Source organism: Podarcis tiliguerta (genome assembly GCF_965153285.1).
Source record: "Podarcis tiliguerta genome assembly, chromosome: 4".
NCBI lineage: Eukaryota > Metazoa > Chordata > Lepidosauria > Squamata > Lacertidae > Podarcis > Podarcis tiliguerta.
Window position 1 is genome coordinate 42,130,997 of NC_139537.1, and position 18,433 is coordinate 42,149,429.

At 42.8% G+C, this 18,433-nt stretch overlaps 1 long non-coding RNA gene across 1 annotated transcript in view; it reads left to right on the forward strand.

The window, feature by feature from the left end:
• The window catches only part of LOC310677020, a 53,314-nt gene that overhangs the window by 10,823 nt on the left and 24,058 nt on the right, over positions 1-18,433 (forward strand). The window contains exon 2 of the long non-coding RNA XR_014510860.1: positions 4,474-4,577. This is a non-coding gene — a long non-coding RNA (uncharacterized lncRNA). The remainder of the gene's footprint in view (positions 1-4,473; positions 4,578-18,433) is intronic.

The following is an 18,433-nucleotide window of genomic DNA, read 5'->3' on the forward strand; positions in this document are numbered from 1 at the left end:
ATGGTCCTCTGATGAAGATCTTCGAGTAGACAGATTCTCATGGGTACAGGCAGTTCTTCAGCCATAATGAGCTTTAAAGGTCAAAGCAAGCACCTTGAATTGTGCCTGGAAACAAAAGATTAATTTTGGACAGGTGGTTGCAGCACCATAGAAAGATCCACCTAAACAACTTCCTCTAACAAAGGCTACAGGTGGGGTGAGGCCACACAAGTCCCTCCAAAAAGTTTCACGCTCCTAAGTCCTACCAACTTGCCTTAGGAGTGTGAATTATAGGGTTGCCACCCCACCCCACCAATTCCTGGCCAGAAGAAGAAGAAGAAGAAGAAGAAGAAGAAGAAGAAATAAATACATTTTTATTTATACCCCACCCTCCCCAGCCAGGGCCAGACTCAGGGTGGCTAACACCAAATATAAATTACAATAAAGCGTAATAAGGGGGGAAACAAAACAAAAAAACCAGTTAATTAAAATACGGCTTAAAATACAGCTTAAAATGCAGCCTCATTTTAGTAGTAGTCCATACATCAAGACAATAAAGGGAGCAAACATCAGATATTCACCCGAGCCAGCTATCCATGGGAAGATTTATATACCAAATCCCATATAAGGGGTCAGAGTGATTCTAAGCCGAAGGTCAGGCGGAACAGCTCCGTCTTGCAGGCCCTGCAGTAAGATGTCAAATCCCGCAAAGCCCTAGTCTCTTGTGACAGAGCGTTCCACCAAGTTGGGGCCACTGCTGAAAAGGCCCTGGCCCTAGCTGATACCAGTCTAACCTCCTTGAGGCTCGGCACCTCCAAAGTGTTGTTATTTATGGACCTTAAGGTGCTCTGTGGGACATACCAGGAGAGGCAGTCCCGTAGGTACAAGGGTCCTAGGCTGCATAGGGCTTTAAAGGTCAAAACCAGCACCTTAAACCTGACGCAGTAGTCCACCGGGAACCAGTGCTGCTGGTAAAGCATTGGATGAATGTGGTCACGCAGCAAGGACCCCATAAGGAGTCTCACTGCGGCATTGTGCATCCGCTGGGGTTTCTGGGGCAGCTTCAAGGGCAGCCCAGCGTAGAGCGAGTTACAATAAGCAAGCCTGGAGGTGACTGTCGCATGGATCACTGTGGCCAGATCAGGGCGAGAAGGGTAAGGGACCAAATGCTTAATAGGGCATTTTTCTGTGGCCTCCTGCCTGGTGCACTTCTTGTGCTCTTGGGCAGCCACAGTCAAAACAGAGGCAGGTGACAAGTCAGATAAAGTCTGCTTGGGGTAGGTGTCTGCAAGGCTCATGGCTTTTATTTCACAGAAGCCACAGGTGCCATACCAGGAACATAGTTTAGCTCTTCTGCCAATGGTAGCCAGCCCCAGATTCAACTAGGTCATCTTCCTCTGTCTCTTGAGCATCGGTCGAGGGTTGCAACACCCCAGACATTCATTTATTTAAGCTATTTATTAACGGCATTAGCCTAATTGGTGAAAGCTACTGCATCACACATGCCTTCAGGGTAAGGAGAAGTTCTGATGGCACCTCTGCTGTCTGAATTTGATCCCTAAGTGGAAGTGCAGCTGAAGCCTCATCCCAAACAGGTCAAATGCTGCCTCACAGGTTCATTGAACTACTTCCCAACAATGTCTTTTTCTTGTGGGAAATTCGTACTTTCAGAACTGAACCTGGACAAAAAGATGGACTGAAATGGATCCAGGTAATATGTAGTGTCTTAAGAGTGGCTGGCATTGAGAAGCATATATTCAAAGTTGGGCCACCCCACCCCAGTACATCACTTACATTGAACTACAACTCCTACTGTAGCACCCCATTGATTAAGGTATTGCTGAGATAACTAAATCGACTTATAGTCCTAATAAAAGACATTAATTTACAATCATAGAACAATCCAGTTTAAAAATGATCTCACTTGTGTGTGTGTTTTAAAAATCATAATACACATTGTAACTCCATTTGTTGAAACAGAAAGTTTCTTTTCTCTCCTAAGAGCAAATTTAGTTGCTATGTGCTGATAGGACTGTAGCCAAAACAAGAGGGAAGCTCTTAGGGATGCTGGTGTTTGCAGAAAGGCAAACAAAACAAAACCCTGGGGGAGGGAATGCAAGGGGAAATCATCCCAAAGAACCCAATAAAAACTGAACATACTCAATAGCCACAGAAGGCTCAATGTCCTCTCTGGTGGGATGGAAAATAAGGAATGGAATCAAGTTCCCATAAGAGGCCACGGCTTGCCTGTTTGGAATTGTGGACCGGAGTCCTGGTTTTTGAAGGGTGAGGATACAATGCAACACTTAGTTACAGGCTCCCTTATATGTTGTAATTCTACCCTTTTAAATCAGCAAATGTTTAGACCTGAGCTGAGGCAATTTTCATTCCAAGCAAGTGTAGAAAAAAATAGAACCATTCCAAATTCCCCCTTAAAAAAAATATCCAGGCAAATTTCCAGAGCAGTGAAGGAGAACAACAAAAGCCTGATATGCAGATAGCAGACACAGGGTGTCTGTTCAGACTGTAGATTGATTGATTTATTACACATTTCCAGCATTCACATCTTGAGAGAATGTCCATCCCCATCAATCATTTAAGAGGATTTATTCTGAGAGGTGCACAGATATGCAGGCTACTGTAAAATATGTCTCAAAGCCTGGTTAGTGTGACTGTGACTCAGCCCATTTGTGCAGCCCACCCTCTGCAGCTTCATTTTGATTTATGTACTGTGGCAGATTATCTCCCTCGTAAATACTAAATTCCATCAATTTATTTGCATTATGCAAAGAGGAGAGCATTTTAGTACCAAAGGGAGCACACCCCATGTTGTGTAATCATGTTGCTTTATGGGGTTTCAGGGATTTTGTTGCTGCTGCTGATGTAATAAAGGTCTGCTTCATGCTATCTGATGCACTGCAACCCCCTTCTTTAATTTTATCGCTGAAGTGATGGGCCAGGCTGAGGTCAGATGATAAAGGACATGATATTAACAAGTCATAAAGTTTCACTTTAGATAATGCAAACTTAAAGAATGCTAATGATGCATAATTTACCACTAGCAACCCTTTCTGTACACTGCACAGCATCTAGCAATGTTAGTAAGGTACTAGGTAATTACAAGCTGCTACCATGTGTCCTCCACAAATATGAGTGAGCTAATTGCTATTAATTTAAAGAAACCTGTGGAGTTTAAATAGAGTAAGCTGCTGTCTGAAAATTATTGGGCTATAATTCTTCTGCCTTCTGGCTGTAGAGATAGTATAAATCTGCAAAGAATGTGCCAGGTTAGATATGTAGTCAGCAGAACCCTGAGATGAAATTAAAGACCCATAAGTCATAAGTTTAAAAAAACATTTTCTATAATATGTATACTCAAGTTTTGCTTAGGGAATACCACTGTGTATATAGACACAGACTACAAGTGTAATTAAAACCAAAGTGTTTATTCAGTCACTCTGTAGTTTATCACACCACTGGGAATGGAAATCATCATGAGAAGATGCAGCAGTGGTTCAATGTACAGTCATTAACATTTGATTTCTTTTAAGGGGGTAAGGAAAGGGAAGTCCTAGATTTTGCCAGTAACACTATATCCACGAATCGGAAACAAATGTGCATCTAACTGCAACATAATTTTGTCATAATTCCAAACTTCTACTTTCCTAGATATAATAATATAGTGAAAGAAAAGAGTTCAAGAAAGTACTTCAAGGAAACCATTTTGTGTCTATTCTACCCCTCCATGCAAATATTATATGATCTCCAGTAATCTGCTCCTACACATTGTGACAGCCAACCACCTCCCAAATTGCTATCTGTTATATGTCCCGTTCTGTGAATCATTCTGCTTGATTGGGAAAGACAGGGACTTTTACCAGATTTAGAGTTGCTGACTGATTCTGGGCCTCATGTATATAAATAGTAAATACTACTCTTGGCAATGAAATAGCACTGGTTGCTTTATTCTTCATTTATGACATAGATACCAATAGAGAAATATATTTCAGACAAGATCGCATCAAAGTAACAAAATGGCAACCATTGGCTTACTACAAAGCTACTAATCAGGTGTCAATAATACAGGTTGTTTAACACTGGTGTTAACCGGTACTGTCATAATAAACAAGGTTAATGGCTACAATGAGGCCTCTGGTGGTGAACCACTCTATTCATTATTAACATTTAGAAGGAATTTACAAACATTAATGCTCACCAGGGCATTTGATGGCTTAAATATACAACAAGAAATTGCAATTCACTGTGGTATCTGATCCTGCACCTGCATGCGAAGCCTCTGCTGAGATTTTTAGCATGCAAAACATGTGCTCTTTCACATAGCTACGTGGCTTCAGTTGTCTTCAGTTGAAATAAATAGTATAGAATTAAATATAAATCCTGAGCTCCTGCTATGATGACATGTGAAATGCACCCAGCTATATAGTTAGGAAGACACACAGTAAAACCTGTCTATTTTGAAATTTTATTATTCAGTGGGAGTTGCCAGGATGAAAAGCAGTGACAGACTCAACTACTACACCAGCATGCGGGCATCTTGTATTAATTGATGAAACAACAGTGAAGCGCACAGCTTCAAGGTAAACTCTGTCTGCCAAAACTACCTGAAGTTCATAAGAGTAATTAAGATCTAAACCCAGAAGAATAATTAAAATATGCAAAACACTTATTGATCTTCAGCATCTGGTGACTTGTCAGTTACCACAGACATACAGACACAAAAGCAAGCTTGATTTAACATACTGTTAATTTGCTTTCTTTGATTAAGCAGATTTTTGGAAAATATTCATAACTTGACCTAGTACGTAAAGAATTCGGCTGCTCATACTAGTGTTTCCTAGAAATTTCTTTGGCATTTGGAAGCCAGTTGAGATGCTGTGAAGAGTAAAAGTGCTGAACTGAATATATATATATATATATATATATATATATATATGCAGGTTTTGGTGTCCTCGGGTGTCTTCCCGTGTAAAAGTTGGGGTGTCTAGGCGACGTTTCGACGAGGTCTCACTCGTCATCTTCAGGCTGGTGCTTTCGGCTTCTTGTTACTGGAACAGAGCAGGATCTCAGTGTTTGAGTTCCTATAAATACTGTTGAGGAGGTGTGGTGTATAGCCTCCAATGTTCTGGGCAGAGAGGAGGTTCCCAGGCTAGTGTGCCTTTTCTTCTTTTGTTCCTTAATTACTTGAGGGATATCTTGAGTGATTTCTTGAGTGATTTCCTGAATCCCACTTAGGTGGGTCATTAGGTGTGGATTAGTTGCTAAAGCCTTCGTGTCTTGAACTCTTGAACTTTGTGAAGAGTTTTTCTGAGAAGATGGCTGTACTGCACTTGGTTGTGCTCTGGCTTGGCTTCGTGTATAGGGGCGAGCTGTGGTTTTGTGGCCTGTGCCAGCCAGATCTGTGTAGGGATTGCAGGGGGGTGCAGCATCCGGAGGTGCCACCCTGGTTTGGCTACTGGATGGTGTCTGTAATTTATCTGTGGAGAGGGTCTGGGTTTGGGTCTGGTGTGGTTGATTGGTGATGGCGTTCTGTGTGCCTCTGGATCTGGTGTCAGATTTTGTGGGGAGGGCTAATTTCCAGATGTCTGGCAAGCGGGATGTGTCGTCACGCTTGTTCATGTTGTGAGGGTGTTTCTCTATCTCGATGGCTTCCATGATTATTCTCTTGTGGTGATGTTCCATGTTAAAGAGCAATTTGGAATCTGCAAAATTAATTTCGTGTCCTGTTTCTTTCATGTGTTGGAAAAGAGAGGAAGTTTTTTCTTCTTTTTTGACGGCATTCTTGTGTTCTGCGATCCGTGCATTTATTCGTCTGTTTGTTTGTCCAATGTACGTGGCTGGGCAGACTTTGCAGGGTATTTCATAGACCCCTTGGTTTTCCAACTGAATTTTATCCTTGGGGTTTCTGAGGATATTGGCTATTTTTTGGTTGGTGCAAAAGGCTGTTTTGATATTGTGTTTATGGAGGATTTTGCTAATTTTATCTGTAGTGCCCTTGATATAAGGAAGGAGGGCTATGCCATTGTTTTCTTCTGTGTCTTGGATTTTGGGGGGTGTTTCTTTTTGGATTAGCTTCGTAACCCTGTTTTGCTGGTATCCATTGGCAATTAACACATTTGAGAGATTCTGTAACTCAGTTGTCAAGTGGTCTTCGTCAGCCAGGCGTTTGGTTCTGGAGATGAGAGTCTTGGCTACGGAGTTTATTTGTGCAGGGTGGTGGTGTGATTGTGCATGTAAGTAGCGGTTGGTGTGTGTTTTTTTCCGGTAGATAGTGTGTCCTAGGGAGCCATCAGGTTTTTTGTAGATTAGGACGTCAAGGAAGGGAAGTTGGTTGTTGGCTTCTATTTCCATAGTGAATTGTATTTTGGGGTGTAGGCTGTTGAGATGTGTGAGGAAGCTATCCAGTTTTTCCTTCCCGTGTGGCCAAATTACAAAGGTGTCGTCAACATATCTGAGCCAAAGTTTGGGTTTGTGTTCTGACTTGTCTAAAGCATTGGTTTCAAAGTGTTCCATGTACAGGTTAGCGATGACCGGTGAGAGGGGTGATCCCATAGGTGCTCCTTCTATCTGTTTGTATCTTTGTCCATTGTGGATGAAGTACGTGTTGGTTAGGCAGTGGTTGGTCAGGTCCAAGATGTATTCGGGGGGATTGTATTTGTTTTGAATGGCTGTCAAGGCTTCATTAATGGGCACTTGTGTGAAGAGAGATACAACATCGAAGCTCACAAGTAGGTCATTGGGTTGTAGGTTTTGCTTCTTTATTGTTTCTATGAACTGGAAGGAGTTTGGAACGTGTGAAGAGATGGATTCTGCATAGGGCTGAAGTTGCTTGGCGAGAAATTTAGCGAGATTTTGTAGAGGTGAGCCTATGGAGCTGACTATTGGTCTGAGTGGTGTTCCTTCTTTGTGTATCTTGGGGAGGCCGTAGAGTTTGGGGCATCTGGATGATTTTTCTCTGGGGATGATTCTTAGCTGGATTTCTTCACTGATAGGAGAGGCTTTTATTTTGGATTTGGTGGTTTTTTCCAGATAGGTGGTGGGATCTGTTTTTATAGGTTGGTAGGTAGGGTCTTGGAGTAGATTTGATAGTTTTGCTTGGTAGTCCGATGTGTTCATCACAACAGTGGCATTACCTTTGTCTGCTGGGAGAATGATTATGTTGTTGTCTTTCTTCAGGTTGGTGAGTGCTTTCTGTTCTTCTTTGTGTAAATTGCTTCTGGGTGGTTTGCTGGAGCAGAGGATGTTGGTGACTTCAAGTCTGATTTTATTGGCTTCATCTGGATTGATTTTGGTTAGGCTAGCTTCGACTCCGCATATGATGTTTTCCGTGGGGATGCGTCTCGGGGCGACTGCAAAGTTGAAACCTTTGGAGAGTACTTTGGTTTCAGTTGAGGTGAGGATCCTGTCTGATATGTTATGTACTGTTTGTTTCATGGGTTGTTGTGGAGGGTGGCTGGGCTTCTGGCGTTTCTCTAGTTTGTGGAGTTTGTTGGTGTGTGTGTCTGTCTTGTGTGAGGTCTCCGTTTCAGCTCTCCAGACGGCTAGTTGTTTGCATTTGTCCCAGAGTGCAGGGTGGATTTTGTTACAGAGTTTGAGGTGAAGAGTGAGTAGATCTTTGTTGGTTTGGTTTAGTAGGTATCTTTTCTTGTGTAGTTCGTTTCTGATTAGAGATAGTTCAGTTCGTTTCAGGATCCTTTCGGTAGCTGGGGTTTTAGAGTGGAATTTAAGTTGGAAGCATGTGGGAATTAAGTTGTTGTCTCGGCAGTTGCGTAGGAACAAGAGATCACATAAGATGGTGGCTCTTCGGATTTCTAGTTTCTCGTAGGTTCTTGTCAGCTGGAAGGTTTCCTCCCCGTAGAGGTGAGATATTTGCTTTCGTAGATTTTCACGGGTACAGGAATGCAGGTTTTGGTGTCCTCGGGTGTCTTCCCGTGTAAAAGTTGGGGTGTCTAGGCGACGTTTCGACGAGGTCTCACTCGTCATCTTCAGGCTGGTGCTTTCGGCTTCTTGTTACTGGAACAGAGCAGGATCTCAGTGTTTGAGTTCCTATAAATACTGTTGAGGAGGTGTGGTGTATAGCCTCCAATGTTCTGGGCAGAGAGGAGGTTCCCAGGCTAGTGTGCCTTTTCTTCTTTTGTTCCTTAATTACTTGAGGGATATCTTGAGTGATTTCTTGAGTGATTTCCTGAATCCCACTTAGGTGGGTCATTAGGTGTGGATTAGTTGCTAAAGCCTTCGTGTCTTGAACTCTTGAACTTTGTGAAGAGTTTTTCTGAGAAGATGGCTGTACTGCACTTGGTTGTGCTCTGGCTTGGCTTCGTGTATAGGGGCGAGCTGTGGTTTTGTGGCCTGTGCCAGCCAGATCTGTGTAGGGATTGCAGGGGGGTGCAGCATCCGGAGGTGCCACCCTGGTTTGGCTACTGGATGGTGTCTGTAATTTATCTGTGGAGAGGGTCTGGGTTTGGGTCTGGTGTGGTTGATTGGTGATGGCGTTCTGTGTGCCTCTGGATCTGGTGTCAGATTTTGTGGGGAGGGCTAATTTCCAGATGTCTGGCAAGCGGGATGTGTCGTCACGCTTGTTCATGTTGTGAGGGTGTTTCTCTATCTCGATGGCTTCCATGATTATTCTCTTGTGGTGATGTTCCATGTTAAAGAGCAATTTGGAATCTGCAAAATTAATTTCGTGTCCTGTTTCTTTCATGTGTTGGAAAAGAGAGGAAGTTTTTTCTTCTTTTTTGACGGCATTCTTGTGTTCTGCGATCCGTGCATTTATTCGTCTGTTTGTTTGTCCAATGTACGTGGCTGGGCAGACTTTGCAGGGTATTTCATAGACCCCTTGGTTTTCCAACTGAATTTTATCCTTGGGGTTTCTGAGGATATTGGCTATTTTTTGGTTGGTGCAAAAGGCTGTTTTGATATTGTGTTTATGGAGGATTTTGCTAATTTTATCTGTAGTGCCCTTGATATAAGGAAGGAGGGCTATGCCATTGTTTTCTTCTGTGTCTTGGATTTTGGGGGGTGTTTCTTTTTGGATTAGCTTCGTAACCCTGTTTTGCTGGTATCCATTGGCAATTAACACATTTGAGAGATTCTGTAACTCAGTTGTCAAGTGGTCTTCGTCAGCCAGGCGTTTGGTTCTGGAGATGAGAGTCTTGGCTACGGAGTTTATTTGTGCAGGGTGGTGGTGTGATTGTGCATGTAAGTAGCGGTTGGTGTGTGTTTTTTTCCGGTAGATAGTGTGTCCTAGGGAGCCATCAGGTTTTTTGTAGATTAGGACGTCAAGGAAGGGAAGTTGGTTGTTGGCTTCTATTTCCATAGTGAATTGTATTTTGGGGTGTAGGCTGTTGAGATGTGTGAGGAAGCTATCCAGTTTTTCCTTCCCGTGTGGCCAAATTACAAAGGTGTCGTCAACATATCTGAGCCAAAGTTTGGGTTTGTGTTCTGACTTGTCTAAAGCATTGGTTTCAAAGTGTTCCATGTACAGGTTAGCGATGACCGGTGAGAGGGGTGATCCCATAGGTGCTCCTTCTATCTGTTTGTATCTTTGTCCATTGTGGATGAAGTACGTGTTGGTTAGGCAGTGGTTGGTCAGGTCCAAGATGTATTCGGGGGGATTGTATTTGTTTTGAATGGCTGTCAAGGCTTCATTAATGGGCACTTGTGTGAAGAGAGATACAACATCGAAGCTCACAAGTAGGTCATTGGGTTGTAGGTTTTGCTTCTTTATTGTTTCTATGAACTGGAAGGAGTTTGGAACGTGTGAAGAGATGGATTCTGCATAGGGCTGAAGTTGCTTGGCGAGAAATTTAGCGAGATTTTGTAGAGGTGAGCCTATGGAGCTGACTATTGGTCTGAGTGGTGTTCCTTCTTTGTGTATCTTGGGGAGGCCGTAGAGTTTGGGGCATCTGGATGATTTTTCTCTGGGGATGATTCTTAGCTGGATTTCTTCACTGATAGGAGAGGCTTTTATTTTGGATTTGGTGGTTTTTTCCAGATAGGTGGTGGGATCTGTTTTTATAGGTTGGTAGGTAGGGTCTTGGAGTAGATTTGATAGTTTTGCTTGGTAGTCCGATGTGTTCATCACAACAGTGGCATTACCTTTGTCTGCTGGGAGAATGATTATGTTGTTGTCTTTCTTCAGGTTGGTGAGTGCTTTCTGTTCTTCTTTGTGTAAATTGCTTCTGGGTGGTTTGCTGGAGCAGAGGATGTTGGTGACTTCAAGTCTGATTTTATTGGCTTCATCTGGATTGATTTTGGTTAGGCTAGCTTCGACTCCGCATATGATGTTTTCCGTGGGGATGCGTCTCGGGGCGACTGCAAAGTTGAAACCTTTGGAGAGTACTTTGGTTTCAGTTGAGGTGAGGATCCTGTCTGATATGTTATGTACTGTTTGTTTCATGGGTTGTTGTGGAGGGTGGCTGGGCTTCTGGCGTTTCTCTAGTTTGTGGAGTTTGTTGGTGTGTGTGTCTGTCTTGTGTGAGGTCTCCGTTTCAGCTCTCCAGACGGCTAGTTGTTTGCATTTGTCCCAGAGTGCAGGGTGGATTTTGTTACAGAGTTTGAGGTGAAGAGTGAGTAGATCTTTGTTGGTTTGGTTTAGTAGGTATCTTTTCTTGTGTAGTTCGTTTCTGATTAGAGATAGTTCAGTTCGTTTCAGGATCCTTTCGGTAGCTGGGGTTTTAGAGTGGAATTTAAGTTGGAAGCATGTGGGAATTAAGTTGTTGTCTCGGCAGTTGCGTAGGAACAAGAGATCACATAAGATGGTGGCTCTTCGGATTTCTAGTTTCTCGTAGGTTCTTGTCAGCTGGAAGGTTTCCTCCCCGTAGAGGTGAGATATTTGCTTTCGTAGATTTTCACGGGTACAGGAATGCAGGTTTTGGTGTCCTCGGGTGTCTTCCCGTGTAAAAGTTGGGGTGTCTAGGCGACGTTTCGACGAGGTCTCACTCGTCATCTTCAGGCTGGTGCTTTCGGCTTCTTGTTACTGGAACAGAGCAGGATCTCAGTGTTTGAGTTCCTATAAATACTGTTGAGGAGGTGTGGTGTATAGCCTCCAATGTTCTGGGCAGAGAGGAGGTTCCCAGGCTAGTGTGCCTTTTCTTCTTTTGTTCCTTAATTACTTGAGGGATATCTTGAGTGATTTCTTGAGTGATTTCCTGAATCCCACTTAGGTGGGTCATTAGGTGTGGATTAGTTGCTAAAGCCTTCGTGTCTTGAACTCTTGAACTTTGTGAAGAGTTTTTCTGAGAAGATGGCTGTACTGCACTTGGTTGTGCTCTGGCTTGGCTTCGTGTATAGGGGCGAGCTGTGGTTTTGTGGCCTGTGCCAGCCAGATCTGTGTAGGGATTGCAGGGGGGTGCAGCATCCGGAGGTGCCACCCTGGTTTGGCTACTGGATGGTGTCTGTAATTTATCTGTGGAGAGGGTCTGGGTTTGGGTCTGGTGTGGTTGATTGGTGATGGCGTGAGCTTGTGAGCTTCGATGTTGTATCTCTCTTCACACAAGTGCCCATTAATGAAGCCTTGACAGCCATTCAAAACAAATACAATCCCCCCGAATACATCTTGGACCTGACCAACCACTGCCTAACCAACACGTACTTCATCCACAATGGACAAAGATACAAACAGATAGAAGGAGCACCTATGGGATCACCCCTCTCACCGGTCATCGCTAACCTGTACATGGAACACTTTGAAACCAATGCTTTAGACAAGTCAGAACACAAACCCAAACTTTGGCTCAGATATGTTGACGACACCTTTGTAATTTGGCCACACGGGAAGGAAAAACTGGATAGCTTCCTCACACATCTCAACAGCCTACACCCCAAAATACAATTCACTATGGAAATAGAAGCCAACAACCAACTTCCCTTCCTTGACGTCCTAATCTACAAAAAACCTGATGGCTCCCTAGGACACACTATCTACCGGAAAAAAACACACACCAACCGCTACTTACATGCACAATCACACCACCACCCTGCACAAATAAACTCCGTAGCCAAGACTCTCATCTCCAGAACCAAACGCCTGGCTGACGAAGACCACTTGACAACTGAGTTACAGAATCTCTCAAATGTGTTAATTGCCAATGGATACCAGCAAAACAGGGTTACGAAGCTAATCCAAAAAGAAACACCCCCCAAAATCCAAGACACAGAAGAAAACAATGGCATAGCCCTCCTTCCTTATATCAAGGGCACTACAGATAAAATTAGCAAAATCCTCCATAAACACAATATCAAAACAGCCTTTTGCACCAACCAAAAAATAGCCAATATCCTCAGAAACCCCAAGGATAAAATTCAGTTGGAAAACCAAGGGGTCTATGAAATACCCTGCAAAGTCTGCCCAGCCACGTACATTGGACAAACAAACAGACGAATAAATGCACGGATCGCAGAACACAAGAATGCCGTCAAAAAAGAAGAAAAAACTTCCTCTCTTTTCCAACACATGAAAGAAACAGGACACGAAATTAATTTTGCAGATTCCAAATTGCTCTTTAACATGGAACATCACCACAAGAGAATAATCATGGAAGCCATCGAGATAGAGAAACACCCTCACAACATGAACAAGCGTGACGACACATCCCGCTTGCCAGACATCTGGAAATTAGCCCTCCCCACAAAATCTGACACCAGATCCAGAGGCACACAGAACGCCATCACCAATCAACCACACCAGACCCAAACCCAGACCCTCTCCACAGATAAATTACAGACACCATCCAGTAGCCAAACCAGGGTGGCACCTCCGGATGCTGCACCCCCCTGCAATCCCTACACAGATCTGGCTGGCACAGGCCACAAAACCACAGCTCGCCCCTATACACGAAGCCAAGCCAGAGCACAACCAAGTGCAGTACAGCCATCTTCTCAGAAAAACTCTTCACAAAGTTCAAGAGTTCAAGACACGAAGGCTTTAGCAACTAATCCACACCTAATGACCCACCTAAGTGGGATTCAGGAAATCACTCAAGAAATCACTCAAGATATCCCTCAAGTAATTAAGGAACAAAAGAAGAAAAGGCACACTAGCCTGGGAACCTCCTCTCTGCCCAGAACATTGGAGGCTATACACCACACCTCCTCAACAGTATTTATAGGAACTCAAACACTGAGATCCTGCTCTGTTCCAGTAACAAGAAGCCGAAAGCACCAGCCTGAAGATGACGAGTGAGACCTCGTCGAAACGTCGCCTAGACACCCCAACTTTTACACGGGAAGACACCCGAGGACACCAAAACCTGCATTCCTGTACCCGTGAAAATCTACGAAAGCATATATATATATATATATATATAATGAACCAGATATTTATTTGGATCCACAAGAGATTATGCCGTAAGAAATTTGATAGTCTTTAAGATATTAAGGAGTTGGACTAGATACCCCTTCTAACTCTGCAATTCTTTGATTCTTTGATTCTATTACTTCTGCCCAGAAGTCATCTTCCAAATGCCAATGAAATGTTCAATGTTAGTCCCTATACAATGAACACAATAGCTTTGAGGATGTAATGTTATGGTGTTGAAAACCATTTGGTGGAAGAAGAGGAGAGCAGATTGCTATTCACCTGCCCCTGAACTGAATACCTAGAACCAACAACTCTTGACACCACGAAACATTTTCAAAAGAGTGAGGAAGTATAACAGGTCTGAATTTCCACCTATAAATATAGGAATATGCCTTTGTTCTTCTGGCTCACTGTTGTCCATAAGTCCTGCAATAATTCACCAGAATTTCAGGCACGTATCTCTCCAAGTCCCACCTGGAGATGCTAAGGATGGAACCAGGGATTTACTATTAATAATAATGTCTATATTGTCATTAATCCAATGGGGAGCCACAGCAAAAAAGGCCTGCTCTCATGTTGCCACCCTCCCAACCTGTCGTGGAGGGGGCACACAGTTGGTAATTGCAGGGTCCGGGTCAGTTATTTGAGGTCTGGCAGTCCTGAGCCATTTAAACACTAGTATTTTTCTAGGGGGGAAAAGGTGCTGGAGCTTACCATGAATGCCTCCCTTGGTGTCTTATAATGCCAATGGAGCCTACCAGAGAGGTTCTGGAACTTATTATGATACCTGTGATATGATTTATACCACTTTGAGGAGTGGGTTTTTTATCTTTACAACTAATGGTACTGCGTATGAAATAAATACAGCAGCATATTTTATGTATGTTATGAGGACAAGAGCCTGCAGCCCTATGAGTCAAAATTAGGCTAGGAACAGAAACGGGGGGGGGGGGGGGTTGAAACCACTGTTCTCTTCCCAGTAATGTGACCATGTAGTCTCCATGTTTAAAATGTGTTCCTATAACAGAGTTTGACTGGAATATATGGAATAACTCTTGACGTGAAAAAAGAAATGGCCCCAAAACACGCTGCATGCTGGGAAATGTTATTGTCATCAGTCTCTTTTTGCTTTCTGTTTTCTTACATGATTTACTTCCATCATTCGATGAACACACACATTCCTTCCTAGCCTTCTTGTCTGAGATCCCTCATCTCTTACCTTCATTGCCAAACAACTAGAGCACTTGATGTTTATATCTATGACTTTTGTTTCATTTCATAAACCAAGAGTACTGTACTGTACTGATGTTCACCCATTTCATTTTACCAAATATAATGGCTTTTTTTTTTTTTTTTACTTTCTGCTGCCTGTAATACTACCAGCTGGGTTATGCACCTTGATTGTCTTCTTCCTTGAGTTTCTAAGATTCCGCAACACTATTGATTCTTCTCTGTCTATTATTATGATCCCCCCTCACACACTTCATCTCCAGTAATATCAGTTTATTGCAAGACTTCTACTATTCTCACATGACATATTGGTGATTCTATCTTCTAAGAAACAGCATTTATCCTTTTGACTTCTAAATCATTTTTTTTTTCTAAACGCAAAACTTTCTGTCTGATCCTGTAACATCTTCTTGGGCATCTATCTAACATCCTGGCTTAAGCCAGTGAAGAAGAACGGAGAACATATAGTGAAACCACATGTTAGCTGCTATTTTAGCATTTTTGCTAGCAATATCAGAGGAGATTTCACCAGCCACAATTTCAGCAAAACTGTGCTTTCCAAAGCAAAATGACTGCTAACATTTTGTACTTTCGCATGGAGGATAGCAATTTGTATTTTAATCCATAACCATCTCTAATTCAAAGCAACTTTATCAGCGCTCCATATAGCAGTCTTCTTGGCTGCAATTACAGCATTAACGTTTAGCTTTTCAGTCTTGATAACACAGTCTAATTTTATCCCATCTGGTTTATTGTGCAAAGTTTTTTTTCATGCCTGGAGGTGGCATTTCCTTAATCATTTCTTCTGCATGGAATTGCTGGTTGGAGCTTAAAAGGTTTTGTTAGCTACAAGGACCAACTGCAGGTTTCTTCTCCATGAGGACAATGTGTCAGCAGTTCTCTGTAAGAATTGTCTAGAAGGCAATCATTTGGAAGCTCTCGCTGTACTAGGGAGGTCATCAAACCAAACTGAATAAGCTTTTGATCTCGCTTTATTTTTTTAATGACTGTAATGTTAGAGTGACATTTCCTTTCTAATGATTAGCTTTCAGGGAGGTAGGATTACAGGCTGCCAGTTTATTAATAGCTAGTGGGAAACAGGTGACCTTAGATTTGCATATTAAACCCATGCCAAAATCAATGTGGAGATATGAAGGTGGAGGAGGATCTTCTCAGCAACAATGTGGAAAGTGTTTGGAAATCGGCATGCAATCAGTCACTTTCCCTTTTGATGACCATATGCTTCAATTAGTTCCTGTATTGTACATTTGTGCAAGATGACACCATACCAAACCACTTTAGGCATTTCCAAATAGATGCTTGTATTCTGTTCCTAGGCATATCATGCCAAACATTTTCTCAAATAGAAAAAAAGGCTCAGATACTTTGCTTCGCTTTGGCAAAAATGGGATATTTTACCAGTAATATAAAATCTTGACTAGAGATGCCAGGAAATACATTCTGTGATTCATCAAAAATAGGCCCCCAAACAAGGTGTGACCATTTCAAGCCTCAATCTTTTGCATTAAGATTCCTGGCTTCCCCCCTGCCAACCTATCACTGCTCTTTTCTTCATTTCTCAGTGGAAAGAGCAGCAGGAACATCACAAAAAGAGAGAAAATAAGTCTCTCTCTCTCCATTACTTCATTACATTGGCTAATAGTGTAATGGGATGCATGGGATTAGCTCCCTAGAGATCCTGCAATTATAGCTCCTTTGGGTAAAGCTACAGCTCCCATCGTCTTTTATGCCCTCCCATGTCCTTTAAACTGAACACAAGTACAGGCAATCTCTACACATTTGTGTGAAGGTGTGTACAGCTCATCTGTTGTGTATTCAAATGGACAAACTGTACAGTCACTGAACATTACCAATAAATAACTGTGCAAGTGTATGGTTCAAGTATTTGGGTACACAGGCTGCACAGTCATTGAATGTACTATTAGCTAGCGTACTGGGGCAATGGAGTGGGGGAAACTATGTTCCTCTCTCTTCCATGTCTGTCTCATCACTGCCACAGAGGAAAAGTAAGTGGGTATTGGGAGGAGCTGGCAAGTCAATGCAGAAGGGATGCTGGTGATTTTCTTTCAAGCCCTCAGTGTGGTCTATTTTTATTTCTGGGAAACTTGGGTAAAGCGCAGCCCAGAAGAACTTTGGAGAGTTTAAACATCTCTGTTTCTTACATAGTATATGCAAGCAAGCGGAAAAATAAGAAAGATAAGCTTGGACTGGCCTATCTGTTTCCACCCTTTGTCCTCGCTCGTATTTTTCTCTTCACACCCATTCTCTGTGATCCATAGTCAGAGGAGACTGAACATAACAAAACTGTAGTCGACATACCTAGGGATGAGGGAGAAATTCAATCCAGTTTGCATATAAGGGTGAAGTGACCAGATTTGCACTTTCCAAAACAATGTGCAAAATGAAACACAACCACCTTTTGAAATTCAAACCTCTCTGAATTTTGCAATGCAGTTCGCCACCCAAGCAATGTGCACAAAAATGTTTATCCTTGGGTAAAGTGTACACAAAAGCACATATATCAATGGAATCAACATATATATTCACTGTATGTTGTGAACACAGAATAATTTTACTTTCTTTTTTAACACTGATGAATTTTCATGATGATCTTTTATTTATTTATTTTTAAAAAATCCCAAGCTGATGTGGAAATCTGAAAAGCTGAATTTAAGATTGGATAAATTTGAAACAGAGAGACACCAGAACTGACAGATTTGCAGATTTGCTCATCCTTAGTTATATTTCTGTTTTCTTCAGTAACTTTGTCTTCTTGCTTTTTTCTGTCTTTGTTTCCCCTATTTCTTTTTCTTCTAGTCCCATCATCCAACTCTCTTTTATATCCTTTTTTTGCATGGGTCACTCTAGACCAGGGGTCTGCAACCCGCGGCTCCGGAGCCGCATGTGGCTCTTTTACACCTTTGCCGCGGCTCCGGGGTGGATACTACCGAGGGGAGGAGGCGCATTGTGTGCCCCGACACTCCCCACTGTGGCGGGCGCTGTACTGGCTGTGACGTCACATGGGGGCGGTGCGTGCATTAGTCACGCACCGTCCCGACGTCACCTTCCCGCCCGCCCGCCCACTACATTGTAAGGGGCATGTACCCTGGTCACTGCATTGAAAGGGGGCATGTACGCTGGGCACTGTTTTGAAGCGGAGTGAAGAAAACACACACAAAGAAGAAGAAGAAGAGTTTGGATTTGATATCCCGCCTTTCACTCCCTTTAAGGAGTCTCAAAGCGGCTAACATTCTCCTTTCCCTTCCTCCCCCACAACAAACACTCTGTGAGGTGAGTGGGGCTGAGAGACTTCAGAGAAGTGTGACTGGCCCAAGGTCACCCAGCAGCTGCATGTGGAGGAGCGGAGACACGAACCCGGTTCCCCAGATTACGAGACTACCGCTCTTAACCACTACACCACACTGGCTCCAAAAAAGGTAACTTGTTAATTTAACGTTTATTTCTATGAGGAAGAGTAATTCTGAGGGGTCAAACAAAGAAATATTTTTTAAAAAGTGACATAAAAGTTCTTTTTATAATGACGAGTTTTGCGGCTCCCAGTTTTTTTTTCTTTGGAAACGGGTCCAAGTGGCTCTTTGTGTCTTAAAGGTTGCAGACCCCTGCTCTAGACAATGACTTGTATCTCTGTTGCTAAGCTTGTTTCACATTTGGAAAATGTTGGTTGACTGCATTTCCACCTCCCACCCTCCATGACTGCAGTTATATGAAGAGGCCAGGGATTTTTTTCCTGTATTCCTTTAGCATCTCAAAATTCATTTCTGGATTATGTATTTAATCATACAAACTGATTTGCTGTTTAGAACTTCTGACATTATAGTTTCCACTATCAGCTTCCCAAATATCATTTGAAGTATCTCCCCCATA